We start from the raw sequence: 20,998 nt of genomic DNA, 5'->3' as shown, positions 1-20,998 counted from the left end.
GGGCATACACAACCTCAAATACCCTTGGTGGTGGTATTCTATGCAAGGCGGGTTTCTACACATCTGTTACTAGGGTGGTGTGGGACAGGGAAGGACGATATCTAACGCTTCATCTCCTTAAGGGGCAATGGAAGCTTACCCTCCTCAATATTTTTGCCCCTAACACCTCCCAGACATTTACCTCCGACGGGTCTTGAGTGAGAAGCTGGAGGGGGTGGATGGAGACATCTTGGTGGGAGGAGATTTTAACTTGGTGTGGGATCCCACCCTTGACCGTAGCGGAACTACATTCCAAAACACAGGGGCTGTCATTACAACTCAAGCACGAGATGGGGAGCCTGGGTCTGGTCGATGTCTGTGCTATAAGCATCCTGACACAAGGGATGATTCTTTTTTCATTATGTTCACTCCACCTACTCCCGCATAGACCATATCTTTGTCACGCACTCCCTCCTCTGTCGTGTTCGCACCGTGGACATGTCCGATATCTCTATTTCGGAACATGCGCATGTAGAATTGCCTTGGGTGGGTACCAGTCACCTGCCCAATGCCAAGCTGCCCTGGCGTCTACCGCCATACCTTTTACAAGACCCTGTCGATGTTGCCAAAATCTGGAAAAGCATTACTGAATACTTCTCTCTCAATTATCTCCCCGGTCTGTCACCGCACTCTCTCTGGGATGGTTTCAAAGCTATCATTCGAGGCACTATCACGTCCATCGCAATTGCGCGGATAACAGAATCCAGGAGAGTTAATGCCAACCTCACCTCCAAAATTAAACAATTAGAACAGCAAGATAAGGCCAACCCTTCCTGCCGCACCAAACGGCAACTGGATTTGCTGAGAGGCCTACTTCGTACACTCAGAAGAGGGCAGGCGGAACAGGCGATTTTGGCTTTAAACAGCCCTACTATGAGGGAGGAGACAAGGTGGGTAGGCTCTTGGCCCACAGGCTCCGCCAACTGCATGTCAGGGCGCATAATGATAAATTGAGGTCAGAGGATGGCAGCTGGGTAATAGCTGAGGGAGACAAGCGTAGGAGCTTTTATGACTATTACCAAAATCTTTACTTGTGGGAAGAACCTGCCCAGGAGACGATCCGGTCTTCCTTGGATGCCTGTGAATGGGAGTCGCTGTCCCTCTGCCACATTAGCCTTCTTGACGAACCGATTACTGTCGAGGAACTGAAGACCGCAGTGTGTGCTCTCCCCATGGGTAAGGCACCTGGCCCTGATGACCTCCCCATCGCCTTTTAGGGGCTATTCATGCCTGAATTGCAAGACCATCTGTTTCGTTTAACTCCTTCTCCTGCACCTCAGGACTCACGCCCACAATGGCCTCTGCCAAAATCTCCCTCATCCACAAAGCAGGCAAGGACCCAGCCTCCTGCTCTTCCTACCACCCCATCGATCTACTCAACAGAGACGCTAAGCTATTCACCAAAATACTGGTGCATTGACTGGAGACCCACCTTCCAGGGCTTATTGAGCCGGACCAGGTTTGCTTCATCTGCCATAGACAGGGTGTGGACAACATCCGCCGAATAGCGCACTTGGTGGAAAAAGCAAATTAACATAACTTTCCCGAATGCCTTCTCTCCCTAGACGCGGAGAAGGAATTTCACAGGGTTAACTGGTCCTTCTTGCAAGCGGTCCTTGAGAAGATCGGCCTAGGCCCAAGAATGATCTCAAAGATAATAGCTTCGTGCGCGGCCCCGGAGGCCAAAATCCAGGTCAATGGGCAGCTAACAGAACCCATCACTATAATGCGAGGCTCACGACAGGCGTGCCCTCTGTCCCCCCTGTTGTTTTCACTGGTAGTGGAGCTTATAGCCATAAATATCCGCAACTTGGACTCTGTTGGAGGCGTTCCCTTCGGGGGACAGCAACACAAGATTAGCCTATTTGCAGATGACCTTTTCCTCACACTGACTCAGCCCGAAACCTCCCTCCCCGGTGTGGTGGACTGCCTCCGAGCCAACAAGGAAGCATCCGGCTTCCAGAAAAATATAACAACATTTTCTGTGCTTAACTTGACTATACCCCCCACCAAGAACTCCCGGCGCTACAGCGCCTGGCCCCATTTCAGTGGTCTCCTGACTCAATCAAATACTTGGGCCTCAATATCAACCCCATGCTCTCCATCTGGTCACAAGCTAACTGGCCTCCGTTAAGCCGCTCCATCTTATCTGATCTCCAGAGAGGAAAGTCTCTGCATGTATCTTGGCTTGGATGTGTGAACGTCATTAAAATGAATATATTACTGCAAGTCCTCTATCTCTTTTCAAACGCTGCCTACGTCAATCTCTCGAGACGTCATCTTGCGGCTGTAAAGCGATGGGCGTACCTTTATCTGGAATGGCAAACGGTCCCGTATATCTAATACACTGTTAATGCTCCCACGGGAGAGGGGGACTAGCTTGCTCTAATCTACTAGAATACTTCTGGGTCGCCCACCTGCGATACATATCGGAGCGGGTGGTTTGGGAGAGCGATAAACACTGGTTCCACATGGACACAGCAGTGGAATACCGCCCGCTGTGGGACCAAACATGCCCGACCACGAAGTACGTACATTGCTACGGCTAGCTGCACAGTACTCGATATTTGGGACAGGGTGGAACTGAAGAGGGGCCTGACCTCATTCCCCTCCCCAAACACACCGATCGCACGCAATCCTGACTTCCATCCGCCGTGTCCTCCCGCATTGTTCAGCAAGTGGAGCGAGGGGGAATGCCGGACGCTTGGTGATCTATTTGTGGGAGTTAATATGAAATCTTTCAAACAGTGCAAGGCGGACTTTCAACTCACAGACACTTCCCAACTCCAATATTGCCAACTGTGAAATTGGGCTCTACATTCCTCAGTGTAACCTGCGGCTGTCCGACCACACAAACTCTTCGAGACACATATCCACTCCTTCGTGGGTTCTAAAGGTCTCATATCCAACACCTATCAGGTTTTGAAGCGCTCAGCACCCCGCGCATACACCCCAATCAGTCAACATGGCAGGCCTCTGAGCACACGGAGATTATGCCTAGGCAATGGGAGACCCTGTGGCGGGACATGCACAAGTTATATCGCAGTCTTTCACTCAGGGAAACAGCTTACAAACTGAGGTTTCAATGGTACCTCAACCCATCATGTCTCTCTGCCATCTTCCCGGGCACATCCCCTTGCTGCTGGCACTTCAGTCCTCATACGCCACAGTCAGTCTAGGCATTCGGACCTCAGCTTTTCGTGCGATGACTCACGCTGATGGGAAACTCATCAGCCAGCTTCTACTCGAAACACAACAGCTCATTGCACTAAGATGGAAACAGAATACCCTTCCTCCCATTTCACAATGATTTGCCCACATCTGGCACATCTTGGCCATGGAGCGTATCTCGCACACCCTGACAGACACAAAGTTTCAACGCATTTGGAAGCCCCTCATTCAATACCTAACGTGCATAGAACTCACTTGCTTTAGCCCTGTGTGGCTTACCCTATTCCAACACTTTGACTAGTCCATTACTTGTAAGACACCTCCATGCCTCCCATCACCCCTACATTCACGACCAAATGAAACTCAATACTCTGGGATACGCAAGAGCTGCCCCCCTGCCCTTCTACCACCTTCTTGATTGCTGATCTTGACCTGTTTTTATGTTGTTGAAATGTATTTTATATGAGTATGAGAAGTTGCAAGGCTCCCTCTTTCCTGCACCCATGGACACAGTCAACTGCAGGATGAACTATCTAGATAACTAATGTCTCTGAGGGTTATGACCCGTCCGACGTTGTTACAAAATGCCAAACGTTCTCGGATCTACCAGCGTTTTGCAAAGGCTAATGCAGACAATACACATGATATGTAGTGTAGCTTACATGATGCTTGCCTAACGTGTGGTGGAGCGGTGTATTTCCTGGTAGTTCTCTTATTATTATAGCTTGCAATAAGGATAAAGTATACTGTGCCATTGTTTGACCTCCTTCTCTTCTCCCTCTCCTCGCACTGTAATGACTACAATAATCGATCTTGTATGCTAAGATTCACCTCATTGGAGACCTATTTTATTTGAGAGGCATCAGTGATGTCCTGTAGGCCGACTGCCTGTTATCTATGTCTTGCTTGAAAATAATAAACAGACTTTGAGTTAAAAAAAAAAAGAAGATATTTTGCACACATTTCATGCACTGGTCCACATTATATAATTAAAATGTTAAAGCTCTTCTCTTCCATGTGCTTAAAAACTTCCACATATAATGTCTCAATAACAAAGTGCTTCAATTAAAGTACTCTATTATAAGGTAATGAGTTCTTGTGCAATATATTGAGAAAGTCCTGTAAAGGTGTCACATTCGCTATATTGCTCTGCTTAATGTAAAGTGCACATGCAGTTATGGTAAAGTGCCCTAAACTTCAATAACTCATAAGAAGCAATTACATGCATGCAAAAAATGCCCTCAAGTGTGCTAATCCTCCATATATAATGTCTCAATGATAGAAAGTGCTTCAAATAAAGTGGCATGTCATGAGATAATAAGTCCTTATGGGATACATTGAGACAGAAATGTGAAGGAATTTCACAATCACTAGAATGCTCTATTAACCACCCACCTTTTCTGCGCCTCTGTGCTGCCTTATCTACATATTCTCTCAGATACGTATACTTGCAATGCAAATCTGTGACCTTCCTTTTCTACTATGGAATTCTACTAGAATCAAGAAATTATATTTCTTGATTCTACTAAAGATCAAATCTACTTCCCTCCCCCCGGGTCCTCACTCCATCTGCGCTCTTTTTTTACATTTTTTATTCTGCTACCGAAGACAGCTTAAGCCTGTGTTTCTCCTTTAACACATACATCTGTACACGTTTTTCTGCTGGTGCTTTCATTGACCAGAGTAGGCCTTCTTCATTTTCTACATTCATTATAACATTCCCCAGTTTAGTTGATTTTCCAACTACTTCCTTGCCTTCCCTTTTTCTTAGATTCATTACTGTGTATACATTCTCCTCAATATCCTGCATTTTATTGACTAATCTAGAAGTGAACATTCCCACTTTTGTCCTACCCTTTTAAAACATCCTATCAGTATCTGGATGAGAAAGAATATCAACAGCAATATCACAAAAACAGGCAACAAGGCCTTAAATAGACATCCATGATAGTTTCCAAATGAACCACCCTGTAAACCATTCATTGAGGGCACCCCCTTTGTCCTCCATCTCCTTTTGCAAGGTGTGCAGAGTTTGCATGGTCTCTAATAAATGTTCCGTTATTTTATTGGCTGGAATGTAAGTGCAACAGGCTGTTTGAATCTTGGCACATACACCTCCTTCCATAGCTGTCATGAAGTCCAACATATATCTATGTTGCATCATCATTACTTTCATGGCTCCCAGCTCTTTTTTGATAGCATTAAAGCCATCTTCAGTGGCATTTATGGCCTTCTTTAACTCCCAGCAAGTTATCTGGAACCAACATGCAGTTGCTTCTCTTTGAACAAACAAAAGGGTGCTGCTGAAGATCTGTGCATTGTTCAGCAGCCAGTGCTCTTGCAGAACGTGTTCCCAGGCTGTAATACCGTAATACTCTGCAACTCTCCTCATCCGATTATGATGCAACAATGTCATTGGACGGCTCATGGGATAGTCATGCATGTTAACAGATGTCAGCTCCTGGAATCACGAAGGAGGGAGTGTACACAGTCACCAAAGAGCAAAGGCCTCTCCAACCTCAAGTGAGTCACGTATACAGTCATTCACCAAAATTCCAGTAGAAATTTATTAGACTGGATGTGCCCCAATGCATGTTGGCATTATATTTTGGCACATTGCAAATGATGTTCTTTCCCACCAGGACCGTTGCGTTTCCTCTAAAACACAAAGATAAATTAATGGGTTTTCTACCTGCTCCAAGAGTTGTAGGTGCTTATATCCAAGTTAACCTAGATATATTCTCATCCCACACTGATGCTTTAGTATCATTATATACACAAGGTCCTGCCTCAATTTATTGCGAGAATGGACAAACAACTACTATAAGGTACCTATAATTGTTGCATCTTTCTAGCATATCTCCAAAATACAAATATAGCTTTTTATAAATGGACCTATTGGGTTAGGGATTGTTGAGGTGATCACCTTTAAGGTCTTCTTGAGGCTATATTGTTGACATATAGCACATTGTGCAATGTACATAGTAATAATTTCAGATAGTGGTGGAATAAACCAATCTATTCTTTTGCGGTGTGTGCTGGGAGATGTAGTTGCTCTAGAGACGTATACAACACAGCTTGTGGCATTACAGGCTTGCCTGTACTTTCTTGCTTATAAATAACATTGGTTGGTGACTAAATGCACCCACTGTGCGCCACAGCTCCCTTTTGTGTGGTAGTGCAATTCACAAAATGTAATTTTGCTGTCTCTGTATATGGAGGTGGTAAATCTGTAACATCCTGCTGCATGCTTGTCATCATACCTAATGTATATTCACTACATTTTTTTTTATCATTTAGAGACGCTTTTGCTGCTTCTTTTGCTGCCCAATCTGCCAGAGCATTGCCCCTTGAGATAAGGCCTTGGTAATTGGTGTGCGCTGCGCACTTTACCACTGCACATGGAAGTGTTAAAACATCTATTAATTGTGCCATTAAATCTTTATGAATTATGGGGTACTCATCAGATTTAAGAAATCCCTGCCTTTCCTATCTGTGAATGCTAGAATGTACAGTGGTGGTGACATATGCTGAATATGAATAAATAGTAACCTCTTGTCCATCAGCACGCTGCAATGCTTCAATGATGGCCGCCAATTCAGCCGCCTGTGCTGAAAAATGAGAAGGCAGTGGTATCTGGCTAATGATTTGTAATGTATCAGATGATCTTTGCTGTTCAGCTCTTACAACTGCTGCTTCTGAATGTCTAATCCCAGTTTCCTGATCTATGAAAGTGTACCCATCAACAAAGAGCAACATGCTCCCTGGTATAGGCTCTTCTCATACCTTACTTTCTTCTTCTGGTGTGTAATTAGCAGTGTCGTGCACCTGCTCATTGTTAGTAACTGGGTGTGCAAAGAATGTTGTTGGATTAATGGTATAACAACGAAATACTTGTAAAGATGGTACTGAAATTATTATTAAGTCAAAAAAGAGGGGAAGTAATGGTGTGGGCTTTTATAATGAGGTCCAGCATACATGCCCAGAAGACTATATTAGAACACAAAGTATGAAGTTCCTATCAGAAAACAAAAATTGACAATTAATGACTGTATGGTTGAACACAATGAAACATAGGAGAGCGATCTCCTTTTTGGAAAAAGACCCTCACACACCTGACAAGTAGGTGTCTTGCTTCATCATCGGGTCTGCTCCTACTTGGGCCGGCGCTGCAATGCCCGATCAGGCACCCGTGATGGGGCCTACTTCACGGAGATCTTTATTCCAGACCCGACAGGGGAAGTGCGAGTAAGGGTCCTAGTGTAGGTGAAAGTGAAGTGTTAAGTGATGTTAAAATAGAGAAAAATAGTCCAATCAAAAATATTTTAATGAGGTTGGCTACTTCCCTAATTAAAATAAATGAATCACGTATCGTCACCTAATGTTGTGCTTTGATAAGCTTAAAAAGAGGTCGACATGTTTCTTGCCTAGTTATCGAATTTGATGGCAATTCCTCAGGACCTTGTTTTGTACTACCTACACATTTTTTGGTGGTGGTCACACAACACAACCAGTGAGAAGCCTGCCCCCTTTACAGCACCCTAAAAAATGTGGGGGTACCTTGGTATCAACAAAGATTAACAAGTATTAACCCTCGTTCAGTCCGTGCCGGGCCATAATGGTACCGATCGCCGCCGACACTGAAATCTAGTGTCGGTTTTCAGGTTGAATCAGAAAGTTAACCCTACCCCAGCGGATCGACCGGTCTGAAATTATTCGTTCGTACCCAGATGCCCTCTGAGTTATGAGGGTGCTCTTACTTCTTTGTAAAATAGCAAATACAGCATGCTTCACATACAATGTTAAATTGTGGTGCTTTTCTGAACAGTAAATGTAGCACTAGCCAGTGCTTGCTCACATGGGTTGTGACCTTTCATGATGGGATCTAGCAGCCAACTGTACTAGGCAATTGGTTTGTGTCCCATGGATGTCTTTTAAGTCAGTACGGCCATCACTGTCATTCCATTACAATGACAGAAGAGGTAGAATGATTTGCAATAGTCAGGTGTACCCAACACTGGAGCATTTGTGATTGCAGTCTTCAGCTGCCGAAATACTGCCTCTCTTTCATCATCCAGTTTAGTTTATTTCCATTGATATGGGACTCTTTCGAGCAGTCAAAAGTGGTGCAGTAAGGGTGGCATAATCAAATACCCACTGTCTCAATTGATGAGCTATCGTCAAACATTTCTTCATCGGATATATCTCTCAATTTTACCTCTGGACCCGTAACTACTACTGATGCGCACGTTACTTGTCTCGTTTTCAAATGCTATAATGCATAATGTGGTTTTATTTCAAGGGCTATTATTTCTAACACCACATAAGGTTCTTCTATGAGATCCACAGGACTCTCTAGTCTAAACAATAGTTCTTTTGGTTTCTGCACTGTTTTCCCCAGTAGTGCAGATGTATGTGCTGTTAAAAAATATATATCATGCGTAAATATCACGCAAGAAGGCTTCTTTATCAACGTGAATTGCTCTGATCTGTACTCCCAAGTCCTCATGAGCTATGAGTGACAACATCGTACCTGGTGTAATACCAGAAGTGTAGCATACCATCGACCCATCTTCCAAAAAAAGAGATGGTCATATTCAGCTTATTGGGCAGGTCTCTTCCAAAAAGATTGACCTGTGCCTCTGGGGAATATAGCAATGGTCCTTCAATCTGTGTGTCTCCTATTGTCATGCTCACAGATTCAGTAGGAAAAAAAAAACTTCTGACTTCCCCATAAAAAAACCCTTGTGTGTCCGCTTACTTGTGAGAAAGGGGTTGTGGTCCCTCCTTTATACAAGATTTAGTGGCCCCAGTGTTGAAAAAAAACTATAGGGATGACATTCTATGGCTACCGTAACAGTGGGTTCCTCATCTGATCTGTGGATTACCAACAGTACTGGACACATAAGGTTGTCTGTGGACTTTCTCATTGTAAATAGCCGCTAGTTGGCATTCCTCCAGACATTTGGGGTTGTGCAGAAAAGGAATTACCTCCCTCTACCGTTACTCATCCCATCCATCTGAACCTGTGTAGGCCTTCCAGTAGTATTTTTAACAATCCATGGAATATTCTGTGGCATTTGCCTTGGTTGTGCAGTCCACTGAACCTGAGGGACCTGCGGGGAACCCTGTGTTATTTGTGGTTGGGGAGCCAATTTCATATGTTGTGGCCCTATCTGCCTCTGTGGAACGATCCATCCCTGCGCTTGCTCATTGCTCTTTCATTCTACAGTCCCTCACAAAATGACCCATATTGCCACAATAATAACATTGTGTCCTACCCTATATCCACCTTGTCTTCTTCCCTTCACTGGCCCTTGGTCTCCTGAAAAACCACCTTGTCCCATTCTCATGTTATTTACTGGCTGCCCTGATGATGTCTGCCCCTGCACTGGTGCTGTGACAATCAGCCAATTGTGTTGCTGCTACAAGTGCCCCTTCTGTGCTTGATTTTTCAAGTTTAGGTTTCATCAACTTAGCTGTGACCCCCTCTGCCTTCTCTCATCTATAGCATACTCCTCCCAAACCGCAAGTCACTCTTGATTCTGGGTTGCTCCATCCCTGCCGTATACAATCTTTGGCAGTTGCTAAGTCAATAGGTTGAAGAGACCCTTGTCGTGGCCATTGCTTCCTCCCTTTTGTTTGAGTCAATTCTGCCAATTCATTCGAGAAGGGTTGGCAACAGTATCCTCCTTATATTCTATCACCTCTATAGGTGTTAGAGCTGACGTACTCTTTTTTAGAAGTGACTTACTCTCCATTTCTTGGGTGTCTCTTACTGCCATTAATGACCCCCGCAGAGGATGCAGGCGGAAATTATATGATCTTTAGTTAATGTCCTGTTCATTTGTATCCATTAGGCCTGTTTTCCCACTCCTCACCTCACCCCCCCCCAACAGCTTGTAACTCATTTGGGAGGTCATGATATTGTGGTGCCTCTATGACCCTTTCCCTTCCTTCTTCTTTTCTTATCCATTCCTCAGTTACCTCTCTCAAAGTCTCTGCAGAAATGTCTGCCAGTCTAAGAACAACTTGTCCTATAGTTCATTGTCCTCGAAGGGGAGTAGGGCTTCTAGAGCGTTCTGCTGGTCTAATTCATTTAGAAGTCTCTCTCTTCGGTCCGGTTCTGGACCGGCCCAAGGAGTTTTAGGGGTGGGTACCGAAATGAGCGGTGTTCCCTCATGATTTTTGCATCTCCTCTTTAGGTGGAATTCTGACGGGATATTGGTATCCTGCCACTGGCAGAATGGGGTAAAGACCATAAGCCAGGGGCTTTTCTGAGGACTGTGTTAGTGCCTTTTTGGGTGCTGTTGGCTTCATGTTTGTTTTTGCATTGCGTTATCCGCCACACTGACTGTGTGGCTTCCCTTTTCTGTCTTTTGTTTTAGTTATACTTAGAGAAAATGTTAGCCAATGTGTGTTCAATTATATCTTCATCAAATGTCCCATTCTTTGACCTTCGCTGGGCGTGACCCTTGGTACCGTTGTACTATTGTTTACAATACTTTTGTATTTTCTCCTTGCCTGAAGGAAAAGTCTTTATCATGTGTTCCAGAGGGGTCTCCATGGTCCCCTAAGGATGGGGGCATGTTTCCTATGTGTAATAAAATTGTCACTTTTAATCCCTTACTAGTTTGTCCACTGTCTTATGCCCTTTTTGGCCCTGTCTCCCTAACTAATATATTTGTGTTCCAGGAGTATCGCTAACCTATAGTAGAGAACACGTACTAATCTTATGCAGTGGTACCTCACTTCACAATCCATCATGAGGCCAAAGTGGTGAACATCGAGCATACTTATCGCTAGTCTATGTAATACTTCGTCTATGGTTATATCTGGAGCAAGTGCATTTAAGTGGGGTCTAGGAGGATATGTGTCTGATGCAATACATTTTACAATATTATTGTGTAAATAAACAACTATTTACAGTGTTGTAGGCTCCCATTCACATTTCAAACTCCTGACTCGTAAATAACAGTGAGCAATGCATTAAGAAAGGCCTCTAATAGAATGGGTGACTATTACTATATGAATTCGAGGGGTATCACATGGACACAGGGTTTCTCCATGGGGCCATATAAATGTAAATTCTAATTCAATCTCATCTGTTACCAGCCACAGTGAATTATCAGTCTCACTCATAGGCAATTCTTGTTAATCTTTAGGCTTGTCTTGGGATGTTTTATTTTAATTTCCTGTATTTTTATCTGAAATAATGTTTCCCCACTTCCAAGGCACCTTAGGGGCTTGTTTTGAAATACCAAAAATATCGCACAGATCTTGCTGCCTTTCTTCCTCGCTTATACCAGACTATATAACAACTGGCAGGGAAACCTGGCACTTCTCTACGATGTTCCCCTTATGAATATGCAGTACTGTACACTTTATGTCATATTCCTTATTCATGGAGCGATATCTACTTACACCTCACACGCTTTTCGGAGTCGCAACCAAGGGTCTGGCCGTGCTCAGGGTTAAGTCAATTGAAACCAGCGATTTGCTGGTCCTTTATCTAAACATCTGACTCACCAACTGATGCCTCAGCCTTGGTCGTTCTTCCTTAGAGATGCCTTCCAGATGTCTTTTTTTTTTTGATAATCAATTTTATTGATTTTCAAAGAATACATGTTCATCAATGTAAACATAACCAGCTTTTCACACAGTGAGCAGCACACAACAGTGACAGATAAAACAGGGGGGAGGAAGCCCCCCACATAGAGGAGTCCGACGAGAAATACCAAGCGACAATGTCCACAACCATGTCTACAGGAAAACTTCAAGAAGGTCAGTCTTCAACCACCCGGTACAAAAGGGGGTGGTGATGGAGGGAGCATCAGAACCAATCAAACACTCACACCCAGTCAACAGACCTGGGTTTGATCCATCACCGTTCTTTAGCCTACTCTGCCACCCCAGTTCAGACATGGCCATATGCAAATCAGTCTGACCCTGTGCCTCATGGGAACAGTCCAGCCCGAACTGCCAAGCCATGCCTTCCCTGGACCGGAAACAAGCTTCCTAGGACCGGTTTCTGGCATTTCAGCCGTCTTCAGCCAGGCTTGCTTGAATCCAGTGGCAAAGTGAGCAAGGGACTCACGTCTGAGCATACCCTGCCAACTTATGGCGAACAAAGCGGTACAAAAGGGGGTGGTGATGGACGGAGCATCAGAACCAATCAAACACTCACACCCAGTCAACAGACCCATTTACCCCACACCCTACGAAACCTTTTAGGGCAACCGCGGGCAGCATAGATGGGGCGCTCCTGCGCTGCCCACCAATCCACCCCCCTGTGCCACCGTGTCATGGAAGGGGCCAACGGGTCTAGCCAAAGGGCTGCAATATCTCGTTTAGCTACCATCAGGGCCGTGGTGAGACAAAGCTTCTCCGCCCTGTTCCCATCCAAACCATCAGTAACTCCCAAGAGTATGTTCATCGGGTTCAACAGGACCTCCCAGCCCACCAACTCCCAGTAATGTGTAATATCAGGACAGAGCCATACCATGTGATAAAAATCTGCTTGGGGGCAGTGACAGCGGGGACAGGAAGCATCAGGCCGGAGCCCAGAGCGATGAAGGCGCAATGGTGTGAGATAGGCCGCGTGTAGATAGTATACTTGAACCAATCGGAGCCGCGCAGAAGCTGTAACTAATTTAGGGGCCATCAGCGCATCCCTCCAATCAGCATCATCTAATGGACCAATCCAACCCTCCCATTTATCCCGGAGAGAGGAAAGGGAATTGGGGGTGTTATTTATGAGGGAACGGTAAATGCGGGAAATCCCCCCCTTCCCCAAAATACCAGTCATAACCTGTGCTTCAGGCGGGCTATAATCGGGCAAGGAGGTCCCTACCGAGATGTGCATATGGAGTGCATGGCGCAACTGAAGATAGCGGTAGAACTGAGAGGCATGGAAGGAGAACCAGGTCTGTAGTTCTGAGAATTCGCGAATGTGGTACCCACACCAGGCATCCCCCAGCTGGGAAATTCCAATGAGGTCCCAGGTTCTAAACCCAGAGAGAGTGGCAACTTCCTTGAGCTGTGTTCTGTACCACAAGGGGGTATATTGGGTTAACCTGCCCGACCAGCGGGTGTGGCGCAGGGCGTTTCGCCATGCCAGAAACACCCCACGTGTAACTTCTGGCAAAGTGTGAGGGATAGCAGTTCCATAGAGCATCCCTTGAATACCAGAAAAACCCAACGCATGCAGTTCCAGGCGGTAGGCCGGATCCGCCCAACCGCCATTGAACCAGTCATGTACAGTAAGAAGCCTAGTCGCCAGATAATAGAGATGAAGGTTCGTCATTCCTAACCCCCCATCAAAGGGCGGAATCCTGCATTGATTGAAGGCCAATCTCGGCCTCCGACCCTCCCACAGGAATTTAATGGCCAAGCCATCCATCTCACGGAACCAGGACCGCGAGAAGGCGAGGGGGATGTTTTGGAGCATATAAAGGAAACTGGGCAGGACCATCATCTTGAAGATAGCGACCCTGCCCATACGGTTCAGTGGCAACGTCTGCCATCGAAGGAGATCAGCGCGAACCCGCTTCACCAGAGGGCTGACGTTGTGAGACCAGGCGAGATCAGGAAGGAGCGTCACCCAGATCCCCAAGTACTTGAACGACTGTCGCCGGAGAGGGATCGAGGACTCAAAGAGGTGTAGGGCCCAGAGACACCGAGGCCCTGAGCGGGCTGGGTCCGACAAAAAGATGAGGACATCATCAGCGTAGAGGGCAATCTTGTCCTCCGCCAGACCAGGCCAGCGCCACCCTGTGAGGAGCGGGTCCGAGCGGATGAGAGAAGCAAAGGGCTCCATCGCTAACGTGAAAAGGAGGGGCGAGAGGGGGCAACCTTGCCTCTTGCCCCTCCCAATGGGGAAGGGGCGCGAAAGGGCTCCATTAACCATCACCTGAGCCCGCGGCTTGCAGTATATAGGGTCGACCAGGTTGCGTAAGAGGGGCCCAAAGCCCATCTCCGACAACACCGCCTCCAGATACCGCCAATCCACTGAATCAAATGCTTTCTCGAAATCCACGAGGAGCAACAAGAGATAGGGAGTTAGTAGTTGTCGGTGCGCCAGAGCAAGGTAGAGTCGTCTGAGGCAGTGCATGGTACCCCTGGCGGGCATAAAGCCGTATTGGTCCATGTGGACCAATGTGCTCAGATGAGGGCGTATGCGCTGTGCCAAGACTGAAGCAAATATTTTGAACTCCGAGTTGATAAGGGAAATAGGGCGGTAATCAGAGCAGCGGGCAGAGGGGGGCTGAGACTTAGGAATCACCACAATGGTGGCCAGATCCATTTCAAGACGGAAGAAGCCGCGGTCGGCCGCCTCTCGATACAGTGCCAAGAGATGGGGGATCAGCGTGTCCCGGTAAGACGCACAGAACTCCTGCGGGAGGCCATCTGGCCCCGGCGTCTTACCCGCTGCCATGCGGGAGATAGCTTCACTGATTTCTGCCGGAGTAATCGGGAGATCTCGGCCCTCTGCTTCAGCGTCAGTGAGCCGCGAGAGGGGGAATCTTTCACTCCGGAGGAGCTCCGAGAGAGCGAGGTCTGGGGTTTGGGCAGAGTACAAGGAAGCATAGTATGAAGCAAAACATTGGGCCACCGCCGTGGGGACCAGTGGCCAAGCGGTGGAGGAGATTCCTATTTTTAGCTCCCCACCCATACACCCGCGCCACCTCCTGCTTTGTGCGTTGGGAGTTTAAGTTGGCCTTTGGCAAACCCGCAGATTGTTGCCTTAGCAGCCTCCCATAAGGTACCAGGGGACGAAACCGAGTCTTGGTTAGCGGCAAAGTAGTGACGCAATTCGAGCCCTACGTGCTTCCAGAAATCCTTGTACTGGAGAAACCAGGCATTAAGCCGCCAGACCGGGCGTGAAGAGGCCGGGAGACTACCTAGACGCATAGAAACTGGGGAGTGATCCGATATGCCTCTGGGGAGGATAACTATGTCCTGGATCGATCGACAGTCCCTGGGCCAGAAGAAATAGATAGTCTAACCTGGCCTGTGTTAGATGGGCGGCCGATGTAGGAGTGAACATCCGAGTAGCCGGGTGCCAGAGCCACCAAGAGTCTCCCAGTCCCAGGGTCACGGCCCAGTTTGAAAGGAGTGTAGAGTGGGAAACCCGAGAGACAGAAGGGGCTGTAGCAGAATCAAGGTCCGTGTCCATAACCGCATTGAAGTGTCCCCCCCCCCACTACAGTGGTCCCCAGGGGCAGGGCAGCTACCAGTGGAGCAAGGCGACGGAGCGTGGAAGCCAGCAGAGAAGGGGGGAGAGTACACAGCTATCAGATTAAAGGGTTGGGTCCCAATGTTCCCCTCCAAAATAACCAAGTAGCCTCGCGGATCATGTATAACTTTACGCTCTACAAAAGTGAGGGCGTGGCGCAGCAGAATCGCCACCCCGTGTGATCCCCGGGTGAACCCAGAGTGCCAAACCCCGCCGTAACCATAGCGTGCCAGAAAGGGGCAACGGTTGCCTATCAGGTGGGTTTCCTGAAGCAGCAATATGTCTACATTGTGTCGCTGGGCATATCGCAAGACTGCAGTCCGCTTAACCTTATCTAGGCCGTTAACATTCCATGACACAATATGAAGGGAGGTGAAACTGGCTCGGTCGTCAGACATGGAGAGGCTGAGGTGATGGTCGAGCGCCCAGCATGCGCAGAGAGTGTAGTGGTGCAAGTGCGTGGGGTATAAGACATAGAAGGACAATGTCGGTCACTGTGTGGATGTCGCAGGATGAGGCAATATTGCTGGCATAAGAACAACAAAAAACAAACAATAAAACCCGGGACAACGGTCCCCCCACCCGAACCCAACCCCCCCACCCTAAACTTCAGGAACGGAAGCATCTGTCGCCCTAACAGTGTTAGCGAGTCTCCGTGGCAGGGGCCACCAATCAAGGTCAAAGGACGCGCGGTCTATGTGTGGGTCAGCTCGGCCACCTCCAAGCAGGTCCCAGAGTCGATGCAAGGTCTCGGACCGCGCCAGGCTCTCTCAGGGCGAAGCAAGACAGTGGGGTGGCAGAGGGAATGCCCAGTTAGTCCCCACTCCGCGTGGTAGGTGCAGGCAAACGGAACCCACTGGGTCACAGTCACAGCAGGAGGCAGCACAGTGGAGTACCCTCCCAAATCTAGCAACCAGGCTCTTTGAGCAGAAGGATCGACAGCAGGTGCACCCAGACAAATCAAGGGGGCCAGCCTACAGGGCCACCTACCGCTCGATGCGCGCGGTCGAACATCCGCCTCGTCAGCTCCACAGCCCCTCAGAGAGTGACAATCGAGGGGCAGGCCGTTAAGGGGAGACCAGAATACCACAGGCCCAAGGACAGCCCTAGGACGACAGGGCCAACCACGGAACAAGGGCGGCGGAGGGCCCGCTCTAGAAGTCCAGCAGCTCCAGGAAGACAGGGCCAATGGGGGAACAAGGGCGGCGGAGGGCCGGCATGGGGAGTCCAGAATATCACAGGCCCAAGGACAGCTCCAGGAAGACAGGGCCAACCGGGGAACAAGGGCGGAGGAGGGCCCGCCCTAAGAGGCCAGCAGCAGATACAGGCTTAAAATCTGTGGGGGAGGATTTGAGAAAGTGAATCCACCTGCATGAGTGCCCCAATGTTTCCGCATACACTATAAACAAAATGCAAGTACCCATCTGTGCCCTAACATGTGCTGTTACATTTTACCAATCAATTGTTTTTGTTTCTGTACCTACTTGAAGACCACTATAGCTTTAGTATTACATCAAGTTTACACGCATTTTAAACTAGTACACATTTTTACTGAACCATTCTAGCAAAGCATACCCTTTTTCTGAAGTTGGCACTGTGAAGCAAGGATGTAGAAAGTAGTGAAGCCAGACCTTGCTGGTGATATCTTTATCAGTTTACGAAAGCCTTCTATCATTCTTACCAAAAGATGATTTAGACACCTGCTCATTAGTGCATAAATGTAGGTTTTGTTTCTACCACATCCTTAATTCCATTCACTTGCATTGAGAAAAATCGTATAAAAGTAGCACCAAACATATGGATTCTAGCATCACATGCTCCAAGTGATTGAGGGTGTAGCTCTGGTTTCTTCAAACAAAAAATGCAGCGCATACTTTGAATGCATATTGTCTATTTATGCATTTGATGCATGTTAGACTTCTACAGACTGTCCCACTGTGTTTTCTTAGAAAGAACCTGGTGCATTTTGTCCACGTCTGGGAAGGGTATGCCCAGACGTGGGTCCCGTGCTCTCCATGCGACTGGAATCAAGCTATCCTGGCTGAAGAGGGGTGAAACCCCGAAACTGGTCCTAGGATGATAGTTTCCAGTCCAGGGAGGACCTGGCTTGGCAGTTCGGGCTGGACTGTTCCCATGAGGCACAGGGTCAAGACTGATTTAAATATGGCTGGGTTCAACCTGGAACGGCATGGTGAGCAAAAAAACGATGGATTTAGGCCCAGATCTCTGTACTGGGGTGAATGTATGACATTGTTCTGCATTCTGTCCATCAACTGTTGTTTTTGCAAACATCTACACGAGGCAGAAAAGGGAGCGTTGAACCAGCCTACACGACAATCCCAGGTGGTAAAGGTAAGAGAGATTTCTCCGGGGTCTGGGTTGGAAAAGGACCAGTGCTGGACCTGATGATTAGACTGGATAACATAAGTCTATTTAATTAAATTTAAGCAGAGCCTACCGTATTTTGCCTGGATGCATTGCATGTATTATCTTGTATTGTCTGTGAAGTGTTAAAGGTGCACAAAAGGTTTTGACTGGATAAAAGACGATAGTGTAATAGGCTTGGTAGGTTAGAATGGAGAGAGAGAGAAAGAGAGAGAAAGCATGTGCGTGCATGTGTGTGTCTCCGTGGTTTAGCGGGAGTGGGTACTAGAAATAATGCCAGAATGGGAAAGATAGTAGGGAGCACCATGACCCGAAGCATAGACCCCTGAAAGATAAATATGTGTGAGAAAGAGGCCCTCGGATCTAGCAGTCCCAGCTCCTTCACTAGCCCCTCCAAGTACACAACTGAGGTCAGCCTAACACAAGGGCATCTCTGGGTGGGAGTGCATAATACCCCACCGCCTCCCACAAATCAGTTAGAAGAATAACAGAGAACTTCTACTCAGTTTTAGATTTCCTCCTGGTCCCCTTCTCCACAGGATAACCTGCAGGCACAAGCCCACAGACCCGACTACCGTTCTACCTTGTGTGCACAAACTAAAAAAATAATTTGGCTACAAAATCTAAACATAGGAAGCACCCACCAAAAATCATTCCTACTACACTATGTGCCAGCAGTAAGGTAAAGCCACGCATAAGTATCTGAAACAAAGAGTGGGACTTACTAAAGAGGAAGGGAAAGAGGCCCTTTTTAAACATGTACCATGTTTAGACAGGGCCTCCTTCAGCACAGAGCCATTAGAGAATCTCCAAAACAAGTTAAAGGATCCAAAAGTAAGAGACACTGAACAATAGGCACACTTTTTTCAATATCATTAGGAGGCCCATAAACGGAAGCACAAATCTCAGGATTGTGGTATGAAAAGTAGTCAGGAAAAACTGGAATGCCAAAGAAGTCATCTCAAGTACAAAGGTAGAGTTTGAGATCCTACTGCTCCGCCTCCTACCCTTTATTCCTGAACCGTAAGAGTAAAGACCAAAGAGAGGAGGTTTTGTGGATGTTTTCCCCATGCCAACTGCTGCGGCTGGGAGTGAAATTGCTGATCAGCACCTGCGGAACTGCCAGTGGACTAAGCACAAGGAGGTAACGGGAAACCAGGTGATGTGCTGCATCTCAATGACCACAAAGCACCTGGCAGAGGGGTACGAGTGACCACACAAGACACTACTGTGGATCGGTCTAGAGTAAGAGTACACTTCATCCTGGTAGGGCGTACAGATAAGCATGAACGCAGCTCAACAATCACTAGAGAAAGTTTAAAACGTACAGCTGACTGAGACTGGAGATGCTTGCCCTCCCCCATTCTAGTGACACTGATGACAAAGACACCACCACATCTACTCCCAATACCCTCCTCTCATTGAGAGCCTACCCTGATTCATATCAACCAGTCTGCTCTTTGGAGGCGACGTCATTGATTTCAGTCCAAGCAGTCACCATAGTTTTATGGCTTTAGATGCTGACACATGCACATTGGGAGTCATACCGGTAAATAAAATAAATTTGACCCAAAGGTGTGCAAGTCTACTCCAGTGAAACAGTGATCCATCGGCTAGATCAGAGATCCTCAGTTGTCATGTAACACAATTCGGCAATAGGTAGAGTTAGAGGCTGCTAACCGCCATCATGACGAAAAAGCTAGCAGAAATGTTGCACAGTCAATCAGCCACTGGAAGCCTTACACACGCATATCTGTATGTGGGGAAATCGCGCCTGAGAACAGTCACCTCCTTCCCCGAGTCGGTGATATAATCTTAATAAAAGTTTGATTTTAGGTATCACCATTTTTTTAATTATATATGTGAATTTATTCAGGTGTACGTTTGAAAATGTAAATGTCAAGGTACTTGATTTACTGCAAAGTGAAAATTTAGCTTGCTTTAATACATTGTCTAGGGTTTATTTTAGCCCAGTTAGATTTTTTTTATTTCCTAATTATTGATCCTAAGCAATCAACAAAGTGTTCCATAATTTCATTTTTTCCGTTATTGTTTTTAAATAGTTAACAAAGTTCCACAGAATATAAGTAGGTGAAAGATTAAAAAGGCTTTTTTATTGATAGTTTATTTAAATATAATAAACAGTGTTCAGACTACGTACACTAACTGGAGCAAAGTATTATTAGATAGTGTAGAACTTCGATCCAGGGACACCAGGCTGAGGGTTGCACAGTAACTAAACACCTTTCCTTGTTGAAGGCTACAGAAAAGGAACACAAGGTCCCCGGACAGGCCTACTCAAGGACAACATAGTAGCTGAGGGATAGTGACAAGAACAGCAACTGTTTCTGTATTGAGTACTGCTTCTGTTTTCTAGAAAATGTATGCAAGTGTAGGCCATCTAGGAAACTCGAGTAGACTACTTTTGGCGCTCAGACAAGTTTAGTTAGCTGAGAGAAGGGAAGTTTTACGAAATCAATGTAGAACAATACGAGATTAGCATCATGTTATAGATTTGTCTATTGTTCTGCCTATTGACAAATATTGCCTCTATATTTTTTACTTTTATAATAATCACTATTTATACTGTATTTACTAGGGTAGGAGATTGATCTTTAATAAATCTTGAAAATATATTTCCAGCTTTCTGGTGTTTTTAGAGTGCGTCTTTTCATGATGAAAAGGGTTGTGGCTTCCACTAATTATTCCTTTAAGTCTCACAGGACAGACATACTACCTAATACGAATCTTACTCATGTAATGCACAGTGGGTTGCAGCCAATCAGGTTCTCTATATCATATTAGTACAAGTCTTAAGTCATTAGTTCCATAGGGTCTAGAGAACCTTTTATTGGCTGTGTTCTGGAACAATTACGGAAAACCTATCAGCCGATCAGTTCCAAACAGAGGAATTTCTAGGGTTAATAAGAGGCTGATTGGATGCTGAAGTGACATGTTATTTTGTTCATTCCACTGGATTTCTATAAAATGTTGATCATGTTTTGATGTTTTTTTCAGCTTAATACGCCCAGAGACGGGGTCAGTGTCCCCTTTGCTATAATACCAAGTGGCACCTCATTGAGGAGTCTGAACTAGGCTGAAATCTGTCTTAAGTTTCTTGCATTTTCATACCAGCGGGGAGGCATGCTTTGGTGGTTCTTTGGT

The 20,998-nt window shown here is 46.4% G+C and overlaps 1 protein-coding gene across 4 annotated transcripts in view; it reads right to left on the bottom strand.

Moving 5' to 3' along the window:
• The window catches only part of NEDD4 (NEDD4 E3 ubiquitin protein ligase), a 1,922,401-nt gene that overhangs the window by 836,965 nt on the left and 1,064,438 nt on the right, over positions 1-20,998 (bottom strand). The gene's annotated exons all lie outside the window — the stretch shown is intronic.

The sequence above is a fragment of the Triturus cristatus genome, chromosome 3_1 (genome assembly GCF_964204655.1).
Source record: "Triturus cristatus chromosome 3_1, aTriCri1.1, whole genome shotgun sequence".
Taxonomy (NCBI): domain Eukaryota; kingdom Metazoa; phylum Chordata; class Amphibia; order Caudata; family Salamandridae; genus Triturus; species Triturus cristatus.
This window is presented reverse-complemented; position numbering and strand designations above follow the sequence as displayed.